This window comes from Pleurodeles waltl, chromosome 4_2, assembly GCF_031143425.1.
Source record: "Pleurodeles waltl isolate 20211129_DDA chromosome 4_2, aPleWal1.hap1.20221129, whole genome shotgun sequence".
In the NCBI taxonomy this organism is placed as follows: Eukaryota; Metazoa; Chordata; class Amphibia; order Caudata; family Salamandridae; genus Pleurodeles; species Pleurodeles waltl.
Genome location: NC_090443.1, coordinates 722,110,801 through 722,133,646, shown reverse-complemented (window position 1 = coordinate 722,133,646; position 22,846 = coordinate 722,110,801). Strand labels below are relative to the sequence as shown.

Here is a 22,846-nt window from a genome sequence, read left to right as displayed (position 1 = left end):
TGTCATGTTCCACATGTAGTACACAGAGCTGTCCTGCACTGATCATGTATATAGTCATGCTAAATATCTATATGGTTACACTGCATATGTGCCTCCGAGTATCTGGACATGCAAGTCATTTGTCATCCAACCATATCACGCCATGGTGTCATGCACTTCACATGCATAAGCCACACCATGGTGGCACAACATAGGCCTACTCCGGAGTTTGGCCAAAAAAAGTGTATGGCACACTTATTTTGGTGCAGCAAGGCATGATATGTGCATAAAATGGCAGCCACCTGTCCTGCTGCACAGGACATTTGGAAGTGACCTAAGTCTGCCGGCGTATGTTGTCATGGCGGTAGGTGGTCGCAACTGCCGTACAACTTCTCATTGGTTAACATTGCTGCCTATGGGGCACTAGGGCCAATGGTGATCACTGCCGGTGGTGACTGTCCTGTACGTGGTGGCATGACTGTACTCACATGACTCCAGACACTCCTGCAAGCAAGACCTCCACAGCCTGGGCTGCTGTGTACTGTCCCTGGGGGCCATCATGCCAAGTGCCGCAGGTGATAGGGCCCCAGCCTACACCCCAAAAGAGCTCTACAAGCTGGTGGAAGGGGTCCTATCCCTGTATGGAGGGCTGCATGGGGCACCAGAGGAACAGGTGAGCCCAATGCCATAGTCGTGTGACAGGGGTGTGTGTGATGGTGAATGGAGTAAGTGCACCAGTGAGGGAGTACAAGCATGCAGAGGGGAATGAAGTGAAGGAGTGTGAACCGAGTCAGATGTTTATAGTCCACTGCTGTTGGTATGGCACCAGTGTACATGACTTTCTCCTTCTCTCTGTGTCACCCATTCAGGTCAACGCCCATCAAAAGAAGGGGATTTGCTGTGCCATCACCAAGCAAGTACAGACCGTGGCGGTCCACAGCTGGTGGAGCACCCATTGCAGAATGCGGGGGGAGGACCTGAGCCACTGGGCCCGGAAGACCACAGAGGTTGAGCTGGGGATGTCCTCCCAACGAGGGTGGGGTGCCTGTTGGAGCCTGACCCCCCCCAATGGCCCGCATTTTGGCAGTGGCCTACCCTGAGGTGGATGGACATTTGAGTGCAGCACAGCAGCTACCAGGGGGTGAGTACTGACTGTATCCTGGGACTTGGTTGGCCATAAATGGCATTAGGTGCCTCAATGCAGGCAAAGTGACATTGTAGTAAAAGCAACATGAATATCAACATTAGCAAATGGGTATTAAACACCCAGGCAGAGTATATTTGGTAGATGTGTTGCCATGCTTTACTCTCAGTGGATGTACATCTCCCATTTCGGGACCTCTCCATGTCTGTAATGTGGTCACATGTGTGACTCCATCCTGCCTATACAGTGCCTATACAATGGATGTGAGTATTTGTATCACCCTAAGCATTGAGTATGATCAGCTCCATCCATCTGTATTAGTGGCTCTAAGGTGTCAGTCCACTCCCATCTGTGTAGCATATCTGTATATGCTACTGTGTGACTCTCTTTTTATCACTGTGACTATATGCATCAAGTACTGGTTATGGTATTGACTGATTGTGGGGCTAGCATTACAGCTCCACCCCGGAAATGGCCTTCATTTGACAGGCGTATTGGCCTGATAGCTGATTAGGCATATATAGGTGATCTTCTGATGGTAGAGTATGTGTAGGTAGCCAACCTGGAATACTGAAACATATAAAATTGATGACGTCTGATTGCACACATTATGCATTCCTAGGAGCAACACTTGTGGGGATGTCACCTTTAAACCAATGGGATTGAACTAGAGGTGGTAAGTGCCCAGGCAGATCTCTTGTTTGTCACCATGGTGTATATACGGAATGTATGACAATGACCTAGCAATTCCTATGCCACATTGCTGATTTACTGCCTACATCATGTTGTCATGGATAGTTGGGGGCACATGTGATCAGCTAAACTTGGCAAATATGTAGTGGCAGAATATGAGTGGTTTGGGTATTGCATGAAACATGGCATGTTGTTGTGAATCAAATGTTGCTATCAGTCTCCTCAGGCTGCCTTGTGTACTAGTGGGATGTGTAATGGTGTACAGACAGTGGTGTGTGTCCATGTGTGCCTAATGCATGCAATTATTTACCATCTGAAATGTGTGTTGCCTGGGCTCTTTGACAGGTTTTTCTATTACTGGAATGGTGTGTGTGAGGGTTGAGCTGTCATGGTGTGTAGTCCAATTGGTGTAACTGCATGTATGGTGGCTTCGGAAGTGGTCCATGATGTAGCATGTGTGTTCCAGAAGTACAACTGTTGTGACACTGCACTCAGTGATTGAGTATGGATGTGTTATATATGATATATGACCCCCTGTAGATGCACTTAGTAGTAAGCTAAGTAATGATATATGTGCTTGGTGTCTGCTGATCTGGCTCTTTGATAGGGTCTGACTAATCACATGGCTATACCAGTTTCAAATTGGGTACATCAGATGTGGCCTGTTTGGGTGCCTGACTTGTAAAAGCTAAGTTATAGTTATTCTCTATAATGGCATTGCTGTACAGAGTGGCCTGCCATGTTATGTGAGAGGCAGGTGCTGTGTGGTCCGTGAGTGGAGTTGTCTTCACTTTAATGGATATATTACAGCGGACATGGACTATCCAGGTGTTGTTGCTATAGATGTCTGTAGTGTTTTGTTCAGTCAGCTGCACATCCAATGGGTGATAGGGTTAAGGAGAGGTATGATATGTATTTAGGCATTCAATTGATACTGCATCCAGGGCATGCTGTGCCAGCTAAGAGGGCTTTGGTTGGCATCTTTTGGGGGTGACTTTGGTAGTGCTGTCTTACTTAGATATTGATGTAGGTGTGAGGTTTGGAATATAGGTGTGGGTAGTAGTGACATGTAATGACATGGTGTAAATTATGTGTATTGGTCAATGGGATGGCCTAGCCATGATATGTATAGTCACAGATGTCCATGTTTACCTGTGTGCATGAGAGGTATATATTCACCCATATTCGCTCGCTCTCTTCCTCTCTCCTCTATTTGTGTGTATCAGCATCATCAGGTGAAGGAGAAGGGGCACAGGAGAGTGGGGAAGCTGCAGCCCACAGGACCTAGGAAGCTGCTACCAGCGAGAGCAAGGGACCCTGTGGGACAAAGGGTAAGGGGAGTGTCACGGGGGAGACCAGATCTACCACCTCTTCTTCAGAATCCCGCTCTACTGGACACTCCCTGGTTGTGGAGGACCCATCTGGGACCACCCCAGCACCATCTTTGTCTGCCAACCCCCTTAATAGCACTACCCTCCCTGTAGCTCCCCGTCCAGTTGCCCGTGCCCGTACTCGTACCCGTGCCTGGTCACCCAGGAGGGTGGACATCTCCTTCCCACATGCAGCTCTGCATCTGCCCCAGTCAGCCCTGCTGCCCTCAGTGAGGAGGCTATTGACCTCCTGAGGTCCATCTATGTGGGTCAGTCGACCATCATGAATGCCATCCAGGGACTGGCAGCTCAAGTCCAACAGAGCAATGCATTATTGGAGGACATTCAGGGTGCCATGGCTGACCTCCTGAGATCGTTTCAGGCTCTGGCCTCCACACTGACAGCAGCCAGTCTCCCTTTGTCTACCGTACCCCCTCCAACTACCTCTTCCCAATCCCAAACCCTTCTCCCTAAACCCAGCTAAAGCACACACCTGTAATGCACCCACCTCAACAGACAATGGTACCACAGACAAACACAAGCACCACAAGTAACAACCACCTGCAGAATCACCAACATCCACTCCCTGCACTGACACCTCTACCAACCCCTCCTTCACAGACACTACACCAGACACACCTGCAGTCACCACACCATTATTCATGGATCTAGCCACAAGTCCTATCTCACCCACAATCAGCACAATATCCGACCCTCAGACATTCTCCCCAGTCACCACTTCTGCATCCACCACAACCACCGACAACCCCACATGCAGCACATGTACCATACCTGTAGACACCACCTCAACAGACAGTCACCCATCCAGCTTGGCATCTCCCAGCACCTCCTTCCCCCCTCCTCCCAAAACACCTAAACGCCCGCACTTACCCACCCAACAGACACCCAGCACCCAAAAGCATTCCAAGCATGCACTTGCACCCAAGGCATCCACACAGACACATCTTACAATCACTCCATCTCCCTCCACTTCCAAACCCTTTTGCCATGACTGCCCTGTGTGTCTAAGAGGCATTTCCTCTCAGAGTTTTCCCTATTCCCTACTCCTTTTCCAACCTGTGATACTCCAAAGTGCTCTGTGCCCCTCCCCAGGTCCAGCCCTTCCATCACATGTCCTACCCTGCCCCCCTGCTAGTGCCCATGCCCCTCCCCCTGCCAAGACGTCTACCCTTCCCAAGGACCCCCTCACAAAACCAAGCACAAGGACCCCCATCCCAAGGCCAAACCCTCCTCCCCTCAACCTCTGAGGTGCTTGCCTGCCCCCTTAATGCCCCTATGCTGTGGAGGTCATATTGCAATCAGTGGTCAAGTAGGGGCATACTGAGGTGCCATTTGTGCCTTTGCCACTTTGGACTGGCCAATGGCCTGCTATTTGTATATAGTTATTTATTTTATCCAAACTATTTTAATACATCTGGCCCAACATGTTGGATTTGATGGTAACATACTTGTCCTGCCTTTCTTTCCGCATGGCTGTTTAGTATTTGCCTGCTTAGGCCTGTGGGTGGGTGCCGTGTGTGTGTATGTGTGTGTGTATGTGTGTGTGTATGTGTGTGTGTTGGTTGTGCTATCTGTGGTGCCCGGGCTGCATATGTGTGTGTGTGTGTGTGTGTGTGTCCCTGCCATTTGTCCTGCTGCCATTGCTGTGTATTCAGTGTAGGATATGTTTGCATTTGGTACATGCATGTATGTATCTACATTGCGTATTGTTTGTGTTGCCATGTGTAGTGGTGGTGTGTGTGCCATTGTGTGGTTGATGTGTGTGCATCCGTGTATGTGGTGATGGCTATGTCATATGCATTGTGTGTAGTGTTAGTGTGGTGTGATGTATGCTTCGTTGTATGGTAGTATGATTGTGTTCATTGGTTGTCAAATGTTGTTACGTCTTGTAGAATGTATGTTGTGTCATGTGGAGGTGTGTACTGTAATCACTTGACAAAGCATTTGTGTAGTTGCGGTTGTGATGTGTGAATCGGTGGTGTTGTGCATGGTTGTGTTAGACAGTGGCGGTGCTGTGTGTCTGGGGGTTGGGGTGTGTATGGCACATGTGTGTTGGCCATGGTGTGTGTAGTGAGGCTGTGCGTGGGTGTAGTACAGATTTGCTTGTGTGTAGTATGGGTGTGCCAGTGTGTATGTAGGTGTGTGTTTGCATGGGTGTGTGTGTCGCCGATGCAGCCCATCCCAGCTATGTATGTTATGTGTGTGTGTGGGTACTAATGCCTTTCCCTGCAGTGTGAGGTAGGTGTGTGTACTTACAGTTGTTGTCTTCATTGCCATTGCTGGTTTCAGAGTACTTGTGTGAGCAGGAGCAGTGAGAAGACTTCCAGTTCAGGTCCCATGGTGACTCCAGTCAGGTATATGTTCCATAAGGTGAGTGTTTCCTTTTTTAGAGGTGGTTTCTACCAGGGTTTTCATGGCAGTGCGCCTGGGGCGGAAACCTTGTTGGTGTGCAGCCTCCTAATGCGTCTGGTGGAAACATGGTCCCCGGCAGTCTGAAGGTGGCTACCAACGTCCATGGAGGACTGACCGCACTGGCAGTACTGCTGGTTGCTTAGCTGTGTTCCGTTGAGAAGACAATCATGCTCATAATTTGGTGGTCTTCACTGCTGGTCCGTTGGCGGTACGACTGACACCGCCAACATGGCGGTCCTGAGATTGCCAAACTCGGAATGACCCCTTAATGAAGACTTTACCCAAGACATCTCATAAAGCAATCTGGCGGTAATTTACTGGCAGGTTGCGGGCTCCTCTTTTTAAATAAAGGAAAAATAATACTTACAGTCTAGGACAGGGGCACTTTCCTATTCTCATAAGAGTTTTTAAAGACTGGAAGCAGCCATTTGGCCCAAAGGGTAGCTTCCTGTTTTACTACAGAAATTGGGACTTCATCCAGTCCCATCGTTGCAGAGGAGTGCATTCCTAAAATGGCCACCTCATTTTCCTTTATAGTTGGGGTACTGTGGGTAGATATACTGGATTCCACAATGGAGGACCTTTCTGACTCACCATTTGGTGCATATAAAGCAGAGATTAACTTGATGCAGCTACCTTCCCCAAACTAGGGAGAGAGCCGATCTAACGCTTGCTCCACACCCTTCTACCACTATTGCCCAGAAGTTTCTTGTCTGCTCCTTGAAGACAGCCTCTCTTAGGTCTATCCATAATCGATCACTCACTTCCTTTTTAGGTGTCTTTAAATCACTCCTCCATCTTTTCAATAAGGACAAATGGGTATTTGTCTCAGTAGAATATAACATAAATTGTTTCCTAACTAAACTATTTATTTCCCTAATTAATTGTAGAATTGGAAATGAAGTAGGCTTTAAGGTAGCCTTGAGGTTTTCTCGAATGGAATTTGCTACAATCTGCTTCATGAGCAGGTTAAACCAGTGCAAAACATTGACCTCCCAAGAGTCCAGATTGGCCACAGCAGTTTCTATCTAACCTGTATGACAGGGATCATTCTGGGGCCCCACTGGAACCTTCCTGATTTGTATTAAATTTTGGCGAGGCCCTATCTAATTTCCAGAAAATAATGGGAGAAGTATTTGCCACCAAAGTTAAAACCAGAAGACAATGATCCCTATGAATAGAGTAAACTACTTTTAAATCACCCAACAAATAAAATCAGGAGGACCCAACCACCAGGGAATCCAAGATAGCCTCCCCCATCTGAGATTTATGGGTATTCTGTGTGGGGGAATCAGACAGCAATCTCTCATTTGCTACTTAACAATCATTGCTTCTCAATAAGTTGAGAAGGTTCTTCTTCCTCTTATAATTTCTAGTTTTGGGATGGAAAACAATGGGAGGAATGAGCAAGTCTTTCTATTTTTCTGCTTCACGATAAAGATTAAAAGCATGATTGGAAATTTTGCAATATACGTCCCCTACCAAAATTACATGTGATACCTTTTTCTTAATTTAAGTGTTTTTAATGAATGTGAAAACCTTGGGCACAAGCATATCATACCAAGCAAAGGGATTGGCACAGACACTTTCTCCCCTCCATTAGGAAGCAATGATACCGCTAAAAAGAGGTTAGAGAGATCCCTATGACACAAATATTTTCAAAAAAAAATATTTGTCAGATAACTGCACCCCCCATCCCCTTTGGCATGAGCCTTTCTAGATGCTGTAGCTTTACACTTTATAGTAAATAAATCATCACACTGGAGCTCCCCATCACACCAGGTCTCCTTAAGGCAGATCAGGTCAACATTTAGGTCACTTGAAAATTGCAACTTCTCTTTACTGTTCTTTATACCTGCCACATTCCAGGAGACCACTTTTAATTATTTGCCAGTTATAATTCAATGGAGGCAGAGGGCACACTGGCGCTGTTTCAGATACTCAGCAACCAGTTCCATTTTTGGATTTCATCATTTACACAGTCTCCATGAGTGTTTAGAGCACTTGATGGTCACACGTCTTCCATTCATTCCTATATGAACTTTCAACCCCTCAAGATCATCCCGAGGGTCCCCATTAATGTGTAAGACTGCCAAACCCTCAATTGTTTTGCCATAGATCCAACCCTTTGTCCTGCCTATCTGCTCCTTCAGGAGCGGGGAACACGGTGGTACTTTTACATTGTAAACATTTGTCATTTTGCAGTACCCTACTCGCAACGATCGTAGAGTGGAAAGTTACTCTCAGTTTAGTCTCTCACCCCATATGCATCTGGGAAACCAATGAAATGTCACTGCTTTGGATTAGATGATTCAAGTTCCTAATATCTATGAAACAAGCAAGTGAAGATGGGCGATTCGGGATTAAGCCAAAGTCAAAGAGGGGGACAAAATCAAGCACAAGATAATAACATTATTGAAGAAGAAAAAAGTGTTATCTTTCTGCTCTAATGATGTCAAAGGTCCTTTTGCCTTACTTTAATCAACAAACGGATCAGCCGCCAGATTGAGAGAGGAGGAGCACCTAATTGGTGAAGGGGAGGGAAACATTGCTGCGGTCTCAGGGCAATCCTCTCAGTGGAGGCACTACTAGTTGGAATTAACGGCACCAAATTTAATTGTTCCGGTTTGTGGGCTTGGCAGGGTCCCTCAGTCTGTTGGGAGATATTCACCCCATCTCTGAAATGAAGTTTTTTATGGCCTTTTTAAAAATTTGCGGGTTTGGTCTCTTCTTCACATGTTTTTTTTTGTATTTTGCCCTTGCACATAGATTGTGTATTCCCAGTTGAAGCATCCACACTTGACTCTATCATAGATTTGGGATTAAAGATGGAAAAAAACTCATGTTGCAGGGTCAAAGCTTTTGCGGTGGACCCTTATGTTACAGATGTTTAGACTCCACTGAACAAGGGTAAAAAAAAAATATTATCGAAAGAGGAGGTCTTTCTACCTCCGTGTTTCTTTGGAATATCCCCACACCTTCAATGCGGTGCATTCCTGCTTCTGAGCATAAATCAAGACGTGAGACCCGTGGAGCCAAAGCATTAGCATCAACTTCTGGATTTGCCCCTGTAGATGCCTTTTGACCAGCTGGTCCCAGTTTATCATGTATTACCCCCCCCCCATCTTCATTAGTACTGATTAGTACCTTAATATTGTGGTAACTGTGTCTTGAATGGAATCAGACCCCACTACAATTTTTTCTAGTAAAGCTAATATAGAGGATAGAATTCTCTCTAGACAAAACAGCAAATATGACACCTGTGCCTCCTGACCTGGAGGACTGCACAACTGATTTCGAATTAATTCCAAATCTGGAGCTACCGATGTCTGTGTTATTAATAAGGAGTGTTCTGAGGGCGTACTTCTGAAAAGTTGCAGGCCATTTGTCATGGGGGGCATGAACGGGGTTTGTAGATTATTAACCTTGTTTTGCAAACTACACTTGCAATTGAACTCCAGATCTATGCCCGGAAGAGTAAAATCCTCTTTTAAAAAGTGGGGTATTTCCTCTTGAGTTATTGCTCCAGACTGACAAACATGGGGACTTATAGAATGAGGCTGTACAGAGAAAATATCTGTGCTTTGTGTGATATGAGGTTTTATGCTATCATTCAAATCATCTTTGATAATTTTCCCTACACCAAAAATAGAAGATCTGATTCTTGCCTTTCTGTGCATCAATGTGAGGTGCTCTATTCCACAAAGGATTGGATATAGTTTTAATAAAATCCCTTCCCATAATCAGACACCCAGATCGCAGATTCTTTGCCATCATTTGATTCTTATCCTCCAGTGCCAATATTCTCAGCCTGATGGGGTTGGTCACAAAAATAAGTCACTCAGAGCTGAGCATCATTATTGGGGCACACTCCTTACTGTGAGTAGGATAGTGCCCGCTGTATTTTTTTCCCCAGAGGTATAATCCCAGAAACTATTTTGTTGACTTTATTGTTGCTGTTGACTTTATTTATTGTAATAGGTTTTCCAGATACTTTATTGTTGACTTTATTGTTGGCTGACACAGCAGTAAGAGAGGAAGGGTGGGAAGGCTGGCTAGCGGTGTGCAAGGCCACAAGCCCACAATTTTTTACATAGACAAGAAATTAGGATTTTTTTTTATTATAATCTAGGGGTGCCACGGAATATTGCAGGGAGAGCACAAAATGAGTTCACAAACCACAACCCAACCAAGTTGTGTTGTCTCCGTGAGGTAAGGCTCAACCCAATGTGACTAGACTGACAACCACTCTACTACTACACTGTCTCAGGTGCCTCAAACTGCAGACTTTGATTTTCTGAGCTTCCAAGTTTCCACCCCACCACCAAGCTCCAACAGATGTTATCTGGTTTTAATATTTTCCAATGTCACCTCACCACAGGACCTTAAGCATTGAGGCTTAATCCTTGAGTGCATTGGATTTGACAGCTGGTTGTAATTTCAGAAGGGATTGTAGGAAAGATTATCAGTGACCCGCAGCGCACCACACTATATCCATATTATCTATTTTATATTCACCACTGTCATACAAAACTGTGCCAGCAATATCACCCTGCCACACAAAAGGAGATAGTTTCTTTAGCTTGTACCTTTAAACTCAATCTGAAGCTTGAACTTGGAAGTTGGAACTCGCACCTGCGGATCTCCATTCAAATTCCAGGGCACTGTAGCATGGTGCACAGTGCTCTGATGTAGTGAATTTGCAGATCCTCACATCTCCTACAGTGCCTGGGGTGCCTCAATCTACTGACCCTCTCTCATATCTACTATTGGGTCCCCCACTCGAACAAAGCTCAGGGACAATCAAAAATAGACCATAGGGCACCAGGGATGGACCTGGGTGGGTGAGGGGACTGTTTTTTTCAAGTTGTCAGGGGAGGACCTCCACTCCTTCATTCTCAGCTCTCCAGTTAAAACCAAGCAGGGGTGCCCAGGAAATGCAGGGGTAAACACAGGAGGGAGAGGCTGAAACCCCACTGTAGTCCCTGCTGTAGACTACTGAAACCCTCTGCACACCGTGCCGTACAACCTCAGCCACATCCTCTGTCCTCCGAGCAGGTGAACTGAAACCGGAAATGGTCAATGTTTGAAGTGGCAGTAAAACTGCACACACTGGATCTGCAGTGGCAGGCTGGAGACATGTTTAAAGGCTTACTGGTGTGTGTGGCACAAGCAGTGCTGCAGGCCCACTAGTAGCATTTAGTTTATGAGCCTGGATATTGGGTATACCCCTTTACAAAGGACTTGCAAGTATACTAAGTATTCCGATTGTGTATACACTAACGTTACCATGTTTTAGGGGAGAAGCACATGCGCTTTAGCACTGGTCAGCAGTGGTAAGGTGTTCAGAGTCCTAAGGCCAACAAAAAGATTCACCAAAAGATTAGGCAAGTAGGAAAAATGTTTAGGGGAAGGCCACCATAAAGTTGACAGGTCTAACGCAACCCATGAAAAATAAAAACAGAAATTGTTTACTGAAAACAGCAAGTGAAATTCTGTTTTATGTCCTTAGTCTGTCTGTGGGAAAGGAATGAGAAAATGCGTAATCTTCTAGTTAAGAATATAGAACTTTAGAAAAACACCATTTATTTTATTAAAAATAAAATATGTCAGTAAAATGTGAGATTACTAAAGCTACTCTATGTAATGTGCTGCTACCTTTGGGCAAAGATTAGAATTAAAATGTTTAGGTTTTGGATACCTTTCATGGACAGAAAGTTAATTGACTTGTTGACTTCTATGTTTTTCCACCTAGAATATTTGGGGATTCTAAAACTAATCCCAGATTGAGAAAAACTTTGTTTGAAACAATTGGGAACAAAGTGTTGTGCAAGATGTTGTTTCATTGTGACAGCAACAAAAGGTTTGCTGAGATTGCCCGCTTGCCAGGTTTAAAAAAAGGCAAAGATGTTCAAAATCTTTCTTTTCATCACAGTTTTATACAACTTTCGATGTGTTGGTCAATAGTTCCTATTTTGCAATTTCTGACTCGTTTGTAGGGGCAAAATGACTGAAAACAATGAGTAAATCTGGAAAGCTATACATTTCTGAAGAGGAAACAAAATTCTGAATTCAGAAATAGGTCATTTGTGTAGATTGCTTATGGGTATCCCAAACAAACTAATAAAAAATAGTGGAAGCAGGAAAACAGAAATAGGTGACAATGTTTTCAACTGAAGGGTCATCTTCAACAGTAACATACAGCTACATCCACCAGACTCTTCTGGTTGTACAGATGTATAGTACCCATCATCTATCTAAAAACATGGGATACCTAGAGCCATTACCAAGCTGTGGATTATAATGATTTTTCATTGCGTTTTGACCTGCCATAAGGTAAAATCTAGTCAATAAAAAATGGTATGGAGGAAAGCTATGCATTACTGAAATGCACCCAAAAATCTGAATTTCGAAAAATTTGTATCATTTTGGGATTTTGCATAGCCTACTGTAATTTTTAAAGTGTGCTACAAAAAGTGTTTTTGTACATACTGATTTACGATTGGAAGCCAAAAGTGTAAAGAAATTCAGTACTCAATAAAGTGTATATTATTGTAAGTTCTCAGGGTCTATTTCACTGGACATGAAACACCCAAAAACACAAAATGTCAAAGTCAAGATTATTTATTTGAAATGTATTGATTATGGGGATGGGTACCTGCAGTATTGGGGCCTGCAGTTGGTTGGAACAGAATGTAATAACATAGCAACCCCAAACATTTTCAAAACAAGACTTCTGGGAAGATCAGAGTGGTGTGGATATGAGGGCATGTTCTACTATCTGCATAGTCGACAAACTTCCTGCTAACGAACATTCCTACACTTCTCCTGATAGAAATTACTCCTTAAGAGGGAAATCTACCATTCCAAGACATGTCTGAAAACTAAATTACTTTGGAGTGCTTTCTCAGGCTGCTATATTTGGACCATTAATAATCTTTGTAATGCAATAAGACAGCAAATGTGCAGTTTCTTTTAGGTTACTTTCCTTGAGAGTACCTGATATGAACCCCAAAGCCTGTGTTAAATTAATTTAATGTTCCCTTCACCTTGCCTTACTAACTTTTGGCTAAGTTAATAATTTACAAAAAGGGACCCACTGACTGAAGGATCACCACTCAGAAAGGGTTTTATTTTCCTTTCTTCTCATTTTGGCTCCTTTGTTATGTTATACTACTGCTAGTGTTGGTAGTGCAGCATTTCTGTTGTTGCCGATAGCCTGTATTTGATTAAAGATTTAATATCGACCAGATAAATATGAGCCAATCAAAAATTCATGAATTTAGGAAATGAGGAGAAATGCACATATGTTTCAAGAATTAGTAGTTAGATTTTGTGAATGCTTTAACTAGAGTAGATGGATTTCTAAAAATATATATATATGAAAGTAATATTGACCTCTCGTGTGCAGTGTAATAAGATTGGGGTGCATTGGAGGGGTGTCCAGAGAGCTAGCTGTTCTGTATGTGGTTTTAGTGGGTACTAATTCTCGATTTATTTTCCTGATACGGAGTCCAGGAGGGGTGTGGTGTGATGTGATTGGAGGGCCTGTTAGAGCCCGGACTTTATGCATTGGGTGGCCATTTTGGGTGCCCCTCTTTGTTGGAGTAGTAAGTGCTCTAGCGCTTTTAATGGACATTCACATTGCATATAAGAGCACGGATGCATGCAGCGGGGGTGCCGGCTGTGCACCGAAGGCACGTCAAAGGCAAGCCCGACTGCGCCTGTCCATGCCTGGACGGCGCCAGGGATGTTGCCCATGGACATCCAGACAGAGAGAGGTTGGTGTATTCAAGACTAACCTTGCTTAATTTGGACCCTGGAGAGGGTGGGATGAGATGAGAACAAATGAACCCTGTGATGAGGAGAGATGGTGGTTGGGTGAGTTGCAGTTGCTCCACTAGAAGTTTGATAGTTGCCAATAAGTCTACAGCGGTTTTCCCCAGACGTTCCATGTCCACTGAAAGTGCCTCAAATGGCTCCGGATACCATTGCAAACTCCTTAGAAAAAGTTCATTCTTAGATGCTAGCGTCTAGAGTCCACCCCTTGTGCTGGAAGGAGGCAAATGTGATTCCCTTAAAGAAGAAGCCCAATGAGGATTCAGGAGCTGTAAAACAAATCTTTTGCTGCTACCTGCTCCAGCTAAAATACTGAAGAAACACATTAATCAGGAATTCACTCAGTTTCTTAATGATCATGAACACTTTGACTATTCTCAAAATTGGTTCAGGAGCAATTGCAGTACAGAATCAGCATTGTTTATGGTGACAGATTATATCAACCAACAGGTTGATCAAGGGGGAGCAGCTATCCTGATAATGCTTGACCTATCCACAGCCTTTGACACCAAATCTCCATCTATGTTGGTGCAAAGGCTGCGATAGGCGGGACATGGCCCTAAATCTGCTGGAGTTCATTATGACGGATAGGACTCTTGCAGTCAGTTGAGGTGCTTTTAGGGCTCATTCTTTTCAGCTTCCCTCCAGGGTGCTGTAGGGCTCCTCCCTCAGCCCCACGTTATTTAACCTGTGTGTCGCCCCTCTGGTTAAACTGGTGCACTCATTTGGTTTTCAAGTCATGCCCAATGCTGATGACACTCAAATCATCATTTCCATCTCGGATGATTGGGAAGAAGTGGCCAACAAATTTAGATCTTGCATGGCCATGGCAGCATATGGATAAATGAGAGCTGGCTTAAAATGAAAGGGGAAAAGACAAACTGTGATCTTTGGGATGGAGAACTCCATATGGTCCAATTGCTGGTGGCTTAAACCTGTGGACCACTCCCTGTTCTGGGTAATACAGCAAAAAATCTGGGGGTGATTTTTGACAACATGCTGATCTTCAAGGCCCATGTCAATAGAACGGTGAGCTCTTGCTTTTGGATTCTCAAGACCCTACTGAAAATACTCCCTTTTCTACCAAAGGGACTAGGGATGCAGTAGCCACTGCACTTATTACATCTCTCCTTGACAACTGCAAAGCCCTGTATTTGAATACCAATAAATACTCCTTAAATAAGCTGAAAGTTATTCAAAATGCTGCTGCAAGGCTGGTCCTGGGACTTCTGAAATCCTGCTCTGCAAGGGAGGGTTTGAGAGATGTCCACTGGCTACCAATTAGAAAGTGGATGGTCTTAAAAACCTGTGCTTGGTTCACAAGGCACTCCATCACCAGGGAGCATGTTTTCTTAGGGCCGCTTTCAAAAGGTATGTTCCTAGTAGATTGTTGAGATCCACTGGACAGAGAAAGGTGGTGGTTCCCAGTTTCCATAAAGCTAGATGGGGGGGGGGCACTGTTTTTAGTAGCAGCTGCTAGGGTATGGAACAGCCTTCCAGAGTTAATTAGGGTTGTGGTGTTAGAAATTGGGTTTTTGGTTGGCAGTCAGGTTACCCCCTGTCCAAGCAAAAGCCCTCACTCTAGTCAGGGTAAGTCACACACAATCCAAGATTATCCTGTGCCCACTCTCTGGTAGCTTGGCACGAGCAGTCAGGCTTAACTTAGAAGGCAATGTGTAAAGTATTTGTGCAATAAATCATACAATACCACCACATAGCACCACACAGTGTTTAGAAAAATATATAATATTTATCAGGATAATTGTAGGTCAAAACGAATAAAGTTGCAATGTGAATTTGTAGAGATATCACTGAAAAGTGATATAAAGTATCTTAAGTCTTTAAAAAGCAAACAAAGTCTCTTTCAAGCACAAAGTACCTGGTTTGGAGTGGAAAATCTCCTCAGAGGGCCACAGAAGAAGAGCTACGTGGAAAAAGGGTGTGTGCGTCGATTTCTCCCCAGCACACACGGACTTGCGTCGTTATTTTTCACGCTGGGAAGTCGTGCGTCGTTTTCCTGCGCGCGGACAGTCTGTTTCTGTGGATCGCGGGGATTATCAGATGTCCCGGGTCTGTGCATGGATTTTCCTGCTTGTTTTCCGGCTGCGCGTCGTTCTGCGGGGCTGCGCGTCTAAATTTCGATCTCACGGCAGGCGTCGCGTCGATTTCTCCTCTGGAGGTCGGGCGGCGTTGTCCTTGCGAAGCCGTGCGTCAAAGTTCCGGTCGTCCCGAAGGCGTCGTGTCGATCAGCGTCAGTCTGCAGCGTTTTTCTCGCCGCGGAACAAGCTGTGCGTCGAAAATTTCGGCGCACGGAGCGTCCAAGTGAAAAAGAGAAGTCTTTTTGGTCCTGAGACTTCAGGGAACAGGAGGCAAGCTCTATCCAAGCCCTTGGAGAGCACTTTCACAGCCAGACAAGAGTTCAGCAAGGCAGCAGTCCTTTGTAGAAAGCAGACAGGTGAGTCCTTTGAGCAGCCAGGCAGTTCTTCTTGGCAGGATGTAGTTTCTGGTTCAGGTTTCTTCTCCAGCAAGTGTCTGATGAGGTAGGGCAGAGGCCCTGTTTTATACCCAAATGTGCCTTTGAAGTGGGGGAGACTTCAAAGAGTGGCTAAGAAGTGCACCAGGTCCCCTTTCAGTTCAATCCTGTCTGCCAGGGTCCCAGTAGGGGGTGTGGCAGTCCTTTGTGTGAGAGCAGGCCCTCCACCCTCCCAGCCCAGGAAGACCCATTCAAAATTCAGATGTATGCAAGTGAGGCTGAGTACCCTGTGTTTGGGGTGTGTCTGAGTGAATGCACAAGGAGCTGTCAACTAAGCCCAGCCAGACGTGGATTGTAAGGCACAGAAAGATTTAAGTGCAAAGAAATGCTCACTTTCTAAAAGTGGCATTTCTAGAATAGGAATATTAAATCCAACTTCACCAGTCAGCAGGATTTTATATTACCATTCTGGCCATACTAAATATGACCTTCCTACTCCTTTCAGATCAGCAGCTACCACTTCAATACTGTATGAGGGCAGCCCCAATGTTAGCCTATGAAGGGAGCAGGCCTCACAGTAGTGCAAAAACGAATTTAGGAGTTTTACACTACCAGGACATGTAAACTACACAGGTACATGTCCTGCCTTTCACCCACACAGCACCCTGCTCTAGGGGTTACCTAGGGCATACATTAGAGGTGACATATGTGGAGAAAGGGGAGGTTTAGGCTTGGCAAGTACTTTTAAATGCCAAGTCGAGGTGACAGTGAAACTGCACACACAGGCCTTGCAGTGGCAGGCCTGAAACAAGGAAAAGGGGCTACTTAAGTGGTTGGCACAACCAGTGCTGCAGGCCCACTAGTAGCATTTAATCTACAGGCCCTAGGCACAGAGAGTGCACATTACTAGGGACTTATAAGTAAATTAAATAGTCCAATCAGGTATGATTCAGAGTTACCATGTTTTAAGGGAGAGAGCATATGCACTTTAGCACTGGTTAGCAGTGGTAAAGTGTGCAGAGTCTAAAAGCCAGCAAAAACAGTGTCCAAAAAGGGGAGGGAGGCAGGCAAAAAGTTAGGGGTGACCACCCTAAGGCTGTCAGGTCTAACATGTGGACTCTTAATTGATCTTTCGTAGGCAGGTAAAAACTTGGTTATTTTTGGTCCCACAACCTCAAGTGCCCACGGTGCTGTTCACTAATGGTTAATCCCTCTTCCTGTCTTGTTATTTTTTAAGAATTTTGATGCCTTGCCAGTATTTTATGTGCTTTATAAATCAATAAATTCAAATTCCGCTATATTTAAACAAATCAGTATTTGCAGTTGTTCCTCTTCTAATGGGATAAAGAGAGGACCTTTGTGACGCCTTCGTGGTGACACACTACTGACAGTGCCTTTTATGAACAGATATTAGGAGCATGATACTGGCTTGTCAGCTCTAAAAAAATTAAGGGTGAATGGAATCCTAAAGTCAGGGCAGTGAAAGCAGAGGGAAGGGTCTGGTCCAGTCAGTTCACCGCATGGTTCAGAGTCAATAGGCAGATTGGATTCGGATCAGACCTCTACAGGAGGGGATATGATGTACAATTGGAGCTAAGCCACCAGAGCGGACATCACTCACTGTGTAGCGCAGAGAGAAAACACATCCGGGGAACAATGGCCCGCATCATTTAAGCTCATGTGAATTAATTCAAAATCACACACAGTTGCACAAAAACTACAACCCCCTGGGGTCCCGATCATAAAGAGGCACATGCTATTGTCTGCAAACGGAAAGCAGATTGTGAGACTCATTCAAGGGCGTTTTTTTATTATTTTTTTTACTGACCATCTTACCAGTCATGTATGCGGCAGCAGAAGGAGAGCGGATGGAAGGTCAGAGGTTTAAAAACTGGAGCCATCTACTATGTCAAACGTTTCTTTTCGAACCCTTATTTGCAACGTGGCTGCGCTACTTAGCGTTGTCAGAGACGAATACCTGCAAGAAATCACTCTTCCTAATTAAAGAAGCCGAATGCCATATTTACCCATGAAAGATGATTTGTGCTAAAATATTCATGCCCTTGCATTTTTCTTAACCCATTTATGTTGATTGGTTGAACTCTGCAGTCATAAAACAGCATATTTACCACTTATGTAATAGCGAGGTATTTGTAATTGGCTGTAAACAATGAAACAACAACATAAAAATGGATCTATGCAACTTCCTGATGCTTTAACCTTTCTTGAGGAAAAACTCATGGGACGTAATTGATGAAAAGTGATATGTCTTCGAGACGGATTGCCTTGTCAATGCAATATTTCAACGCTGACTATAAAAATGAAGGGTATATAGAAAACTCTGAAATTGCCAGGAGTTGTTAGCGTCTGGCTATTACCAAGGTAGAAATGAGGCCAGAGCGATGATGAATGCGCTCATCCGCCATGCTCCATCAGCGGAGGGGTGACCTGGATACTCCGTACATCTGAGCACCAAGTGGGCCGACATTTTTCACAGCGGCGCTTAATAGTGGACGTTAACTTGGCCCGCGCCAAAAGGGCTGACCCTGGGCCTCCCCTCCGCGGTCCTCCCAGCCGCCACCGCGCGCCACCTGTAATTTCATCAAATGGCGCGCACCTTTCCCAGCCACTTATTGTCCAATTAAGTCAAGTTATCACCGAGGGGGGCAGCTGGCTCCAAGTTATCTTAGATGAATTGATTGAGGACGTCCCTCAATCTACGACCCCGCTTTAATGATGTAGGTGATAATGCTTGTAATTCTTCTCAGTCAGGGGAATTTGCTGCAGCTGCTGCCTGCAAATCCGTGTTTCTGATACGCAGGAGCCGGAGCAGATCATTAATCCGCTTTAAGGGCTTTATAGTGGGGACTGCATTGAGATGCTTCAGATTAACGCAGCACGGCTATAGGGGCTGGACACGCTTTATTTCAACCAGGCGGAAGAGTTTGGAAATGACTGGCTGACGTGATGAGCGAGCGTGCAGGCTTAGCCTATTGTTAATATGTTAATATTTAGAACATTGCTATGTTTGAAATGGGAAAGGCATTTTATGTCATCTTGGCTACGTAAAGTTAATTGGAAAAGATATACAAATGTAAAAACTGAGCATAACGCTGCAATTTGCTTTAATGTAAATTCGGGGGCTAGTGGGCGATAATATTTGGACCGAGAGCAAAACCGACTGACAGGCTTAATCCCCAGACTTTCACTGGGCGAAAACGAACTATCAGACTGAAATAAGGCCTGTGAATCTGATGGATTATCTTCTGTTTTACTTCATGTTTATCGGATGATGTACAAAGCATAGGCTTCATTCGTTTCTATTTACACCTGACATCCAGTCGACGTTGCTGTGCCACAGAGGTACTGCGCGTAAATAGAAGGTTAGCTGCAAATGATTATTATCAATTGGATTTCCATTAATTCGTGTATTAGTGATTTTTTTTCCTAAACTATTAGAAAGCATATAATTATTTTAAAAGAAAGACAATATGTTGGCCGGATTAATGGTGTGACATGGGGCGCTGTAGCGTGTCACTCCAAAAGCTATTTATCGTGTTCCTTTCCGGGACAAGTAGTTTTGCTTTTGTATCATAACTAGAATCCTACAAGTCCCTGAATGCATTCTGCCGAAGGCGGCTTAAGGCAAGTGGGTATCACTTTACAGCCCTGTTAAGATAACAAACATATATAGGTTCCTAATAAAGTACATAACCGTAATCCCCTTCGACGTAATAATGGACTCCTTCCGAATTTTCTCCAGAAGAGGGCTTGGTTTATTGACAGGTCTGAAATCAATCTGCACATGCCCAGTGACAGAGAAAGATAGTGGGCCTGCTGCCAGACACTGAGATCGATAAAGCAGCAAAATAGTAAAGACACGAATCTGAGAGGGGCTCCCACAGAGAGAACAGGAAACTGACCTTTCTTGCCTTATTTGGCGCTTTCCAACCGACTGATACCAGTCATTTTTTTTGCAATTGTAATGACAAAAATAATTGAATGATATAGTCAGGAACATCACAGCAAAAAATTACATCTAAAGGGTTATTTCGAAGCGCCCGATATGTCTCCATATGTCCAGGGACACTATGTTCACGTCCTGGGATTTTCTTTTAGAGTTACTTGTTTTCAGCTGCGTAAATCCAATTGGGTCACTTAACTACAACTCCCAGAATACATCTGATTGTCAACGACAAGTTCGAAATAGAGAAAGGGGTTCCCGGTGACATGAAGTAATCTGTCTTCCTGTTGTTCTTTCCTGTATTTTTTATCCTTTGAGGCTTAAATAAATCAGTGATGGAAAATAAAGCATGACCTCTCTCGTACATTTTCCATGCTACTGGGACTGTTCGCAACCTATCTTGTGTTTAATTCTAAAAATAGTTACTAGTGATGTTTGATCATCAATGAACGATGTTCTGTACGAATACAATGAACGAATCCTGTATATTTCTTCATGTAAGTGGGAAATGCAAGGTGGATGTCGTATATTTACTGTCAACGGCAGGCAGAACATTTTTTTTCCTTGGAAAAATGCCTTGTGAGGAAACTGCCAATGTCAAAATATTTGATAAGGCCAAAAGCATAAATGCTACACTTCATCAATATGTTATTGTTATCTCTCGTCTTAAATTGCAGTAATGCAACAAGAGTGGCAAGATCCTTAATGTAAGGAAAATGTGCCGTCTTGGCCTCGAGTTTGCCAGTAAAATCCGTCCAAATTTAGGTGCAGTGGCCTTTACACACCTAGGGGTCCACCACATCTGATGGATGAATGATAGCGTATCATTCCTGTCGTTTGCCTACATTTAGCGTCAGAAGTTGAGGCCTGGCTCTGCCAGTGACTTATTGTACAACTGTTGATATGTCCTTACCTATGCAACACAATAAGCCTCCCATCAAACCGATTCCCGCTAAAGCAGATTGGGCTGCTCCGTTTAGACCGTTCTTTGAATATCTGTCGCCACCAACCCGTGCCCTACAGGCTAGCCATGTGAAGTGTGTTGGGAACCCAACCGGATAATCCCACAGCTCTGAAAACACGAACCAACAGTGCATATAACGATGGCCGGGTGGAAGGCGAGGGAGACTATTTTAAACTCCAGTAGGACTAGAGGGGTGACAAGGCGCCAAACTCTTCAGTGATGTCCCTCCTGAGTTATCGCCCTCCAACAATGGGGGTATCAGTGGATTTGCCTCCTCCTCCTTAGGGTCAGGCGCTGAAGCACATTCAGATCATGGTATTGTCCGCCCTGATTTGAAACGCTACATTGCTAACATGGCCCTTCTTGTGAGAGATACAAGCATTGTGCCTCAACTTACCACAAAACACCGTCCTGCTGCTTGAAAGGCAGCCTTCTCACAGTGGATAAAAGACCAGCTTACAGCGCCTTGATAGCACAGCAGGCCTACAAGAAAGAGAGATGATCACCAAAACAATGGCCACATTCAGTGCTTTGTGCCGAGATCAGCAGACCTAAAGCACTTTGAACTGGTAAAACTATATTGGCTACAAGACTCGTTAGGGCTGGGAACCCGCCTCATCTTCTATTAAAACAACCTACTTTATAACGCAGTACAGCTAATAATAAATCCATTCTGACTTTGCTGCTATTCAAAGGCACTAAACATTGCGAGAAAGACAACATAAGGCAATGAAACATTGTTTCAATGAAGCCACGCATGGCCTGCCAAACAACTAAAGATTAAACTGAAACATTATAACTTAAGGTTAAAGACAAAGGAAAACTAATTTAAGGACAAGGTGTAATACATACTACATACTCCCCCAAACTGCAATTTAATAGACAGGAGAAAACAAGTATAGTAAACCATCTTTATTTTTGTGCATTCTTTATTTTATGAACGCACCAACATACATCTGATGTAGGGAGCACAGGGGTGCTGAAAGGGTGGGAATATTTTTGTGACCATTTTTGTAATCGTTCTTGCTATAATGTGGTAGTGCATGCTAGAGATTACTATGCTTTTAGAACACACTGTAAACATTTATATGTACAGTGCTCTTTTGTTGCAAAACAACGAATAGGTTTGTTTTTCTGATTGCATCTAAGTCCCTTGCTAAATACAGGCATTCATCCATTCACAAACTCTCATGTGGCTTTTTGAATAGCTACCTTTAAACTACTTCAGAGCGGGTCTTTTCATGAATTACTAGCAACAGTTCTAGAGAGAAGTTGCCAGTTTTATAATATCTTTCCTCCCTTATTTAATCAGTACAAGCGTATCAGTCTTTGTCGCGTTTGTTATATTTAATTTCTTAATTTTGTTCTTCACCTATGTTGATGTACTATCCGGAAAAGGGTAACCTTTCGAAATTCCGACACAGATGATAAACGCATGGAAGTAAACATGGGGAAAATCAATGGTGCAGAACTTTGTGTCATGATTCATCGTGAAATGGCCAGATGACATAGTGCTGGTTTTTATCAGCAGCCAGACTTGGCAGTGCTTAATTTGTAAATAAAAGCGTGCATGTGTCCAAAGCTCTCCTCTGAATCTCGCAGCTGCTGCAATAAATGTGCGAGCACAGAATACTGAGACAGTGTAATCCTAAAGCCATCTTGTGCCTCTTTAATGCATTTACAGCCCGTTCCCGCCCCTTCAGCTCACCCTTGCAGCTTTCTGCTTGCTCCCTTTCTGATGCTTTTTCGTTTTTCTCTTCCTCCGTCTTTTCCATATGTGTCTTTTGTTCTCTGTAAATGCTTGAGGCAGAAAAGTGCCTGCCCTAAAAAATAGATGCCGGTACCCCGCTTCAGAAACCACCGGCTCAAATTAAGCACTGCAGACTTGTAAATTCGTTCTGTACATCGAAACATGAATATGCTTTTTATGGCTTAATCTCACTAGTAATCATCTAGACTGTCACTGGAGATTAATCCTGCATGCATC

The 22,846-nt window shown here is 44.2% G+C and overlaps 1 long non-coding RNA gene across 1 annotated transcript in view; it reads right to left on the bottom strand.

Moving 5' to 3' along the window:
- Nucleotides 1-18,514, bottom strand: part of LOC138294206 (uncharacterized) — a 54,597-nt gene extending 36,083 nt beyond the window's left edge. The window contains exon 1 of the long non-coding RNA XR_011203268.1: nucleotides 18,310-18,514. This is a non-coding gene — a long non-coding RNA (uncharacterized lncRNA). The remainder of the gene's footprint in view (nucleotides 1-18,309) is intronic.
- Nucleotides 18,515-22,846: the final 4,332 nt, after the last annotated feature.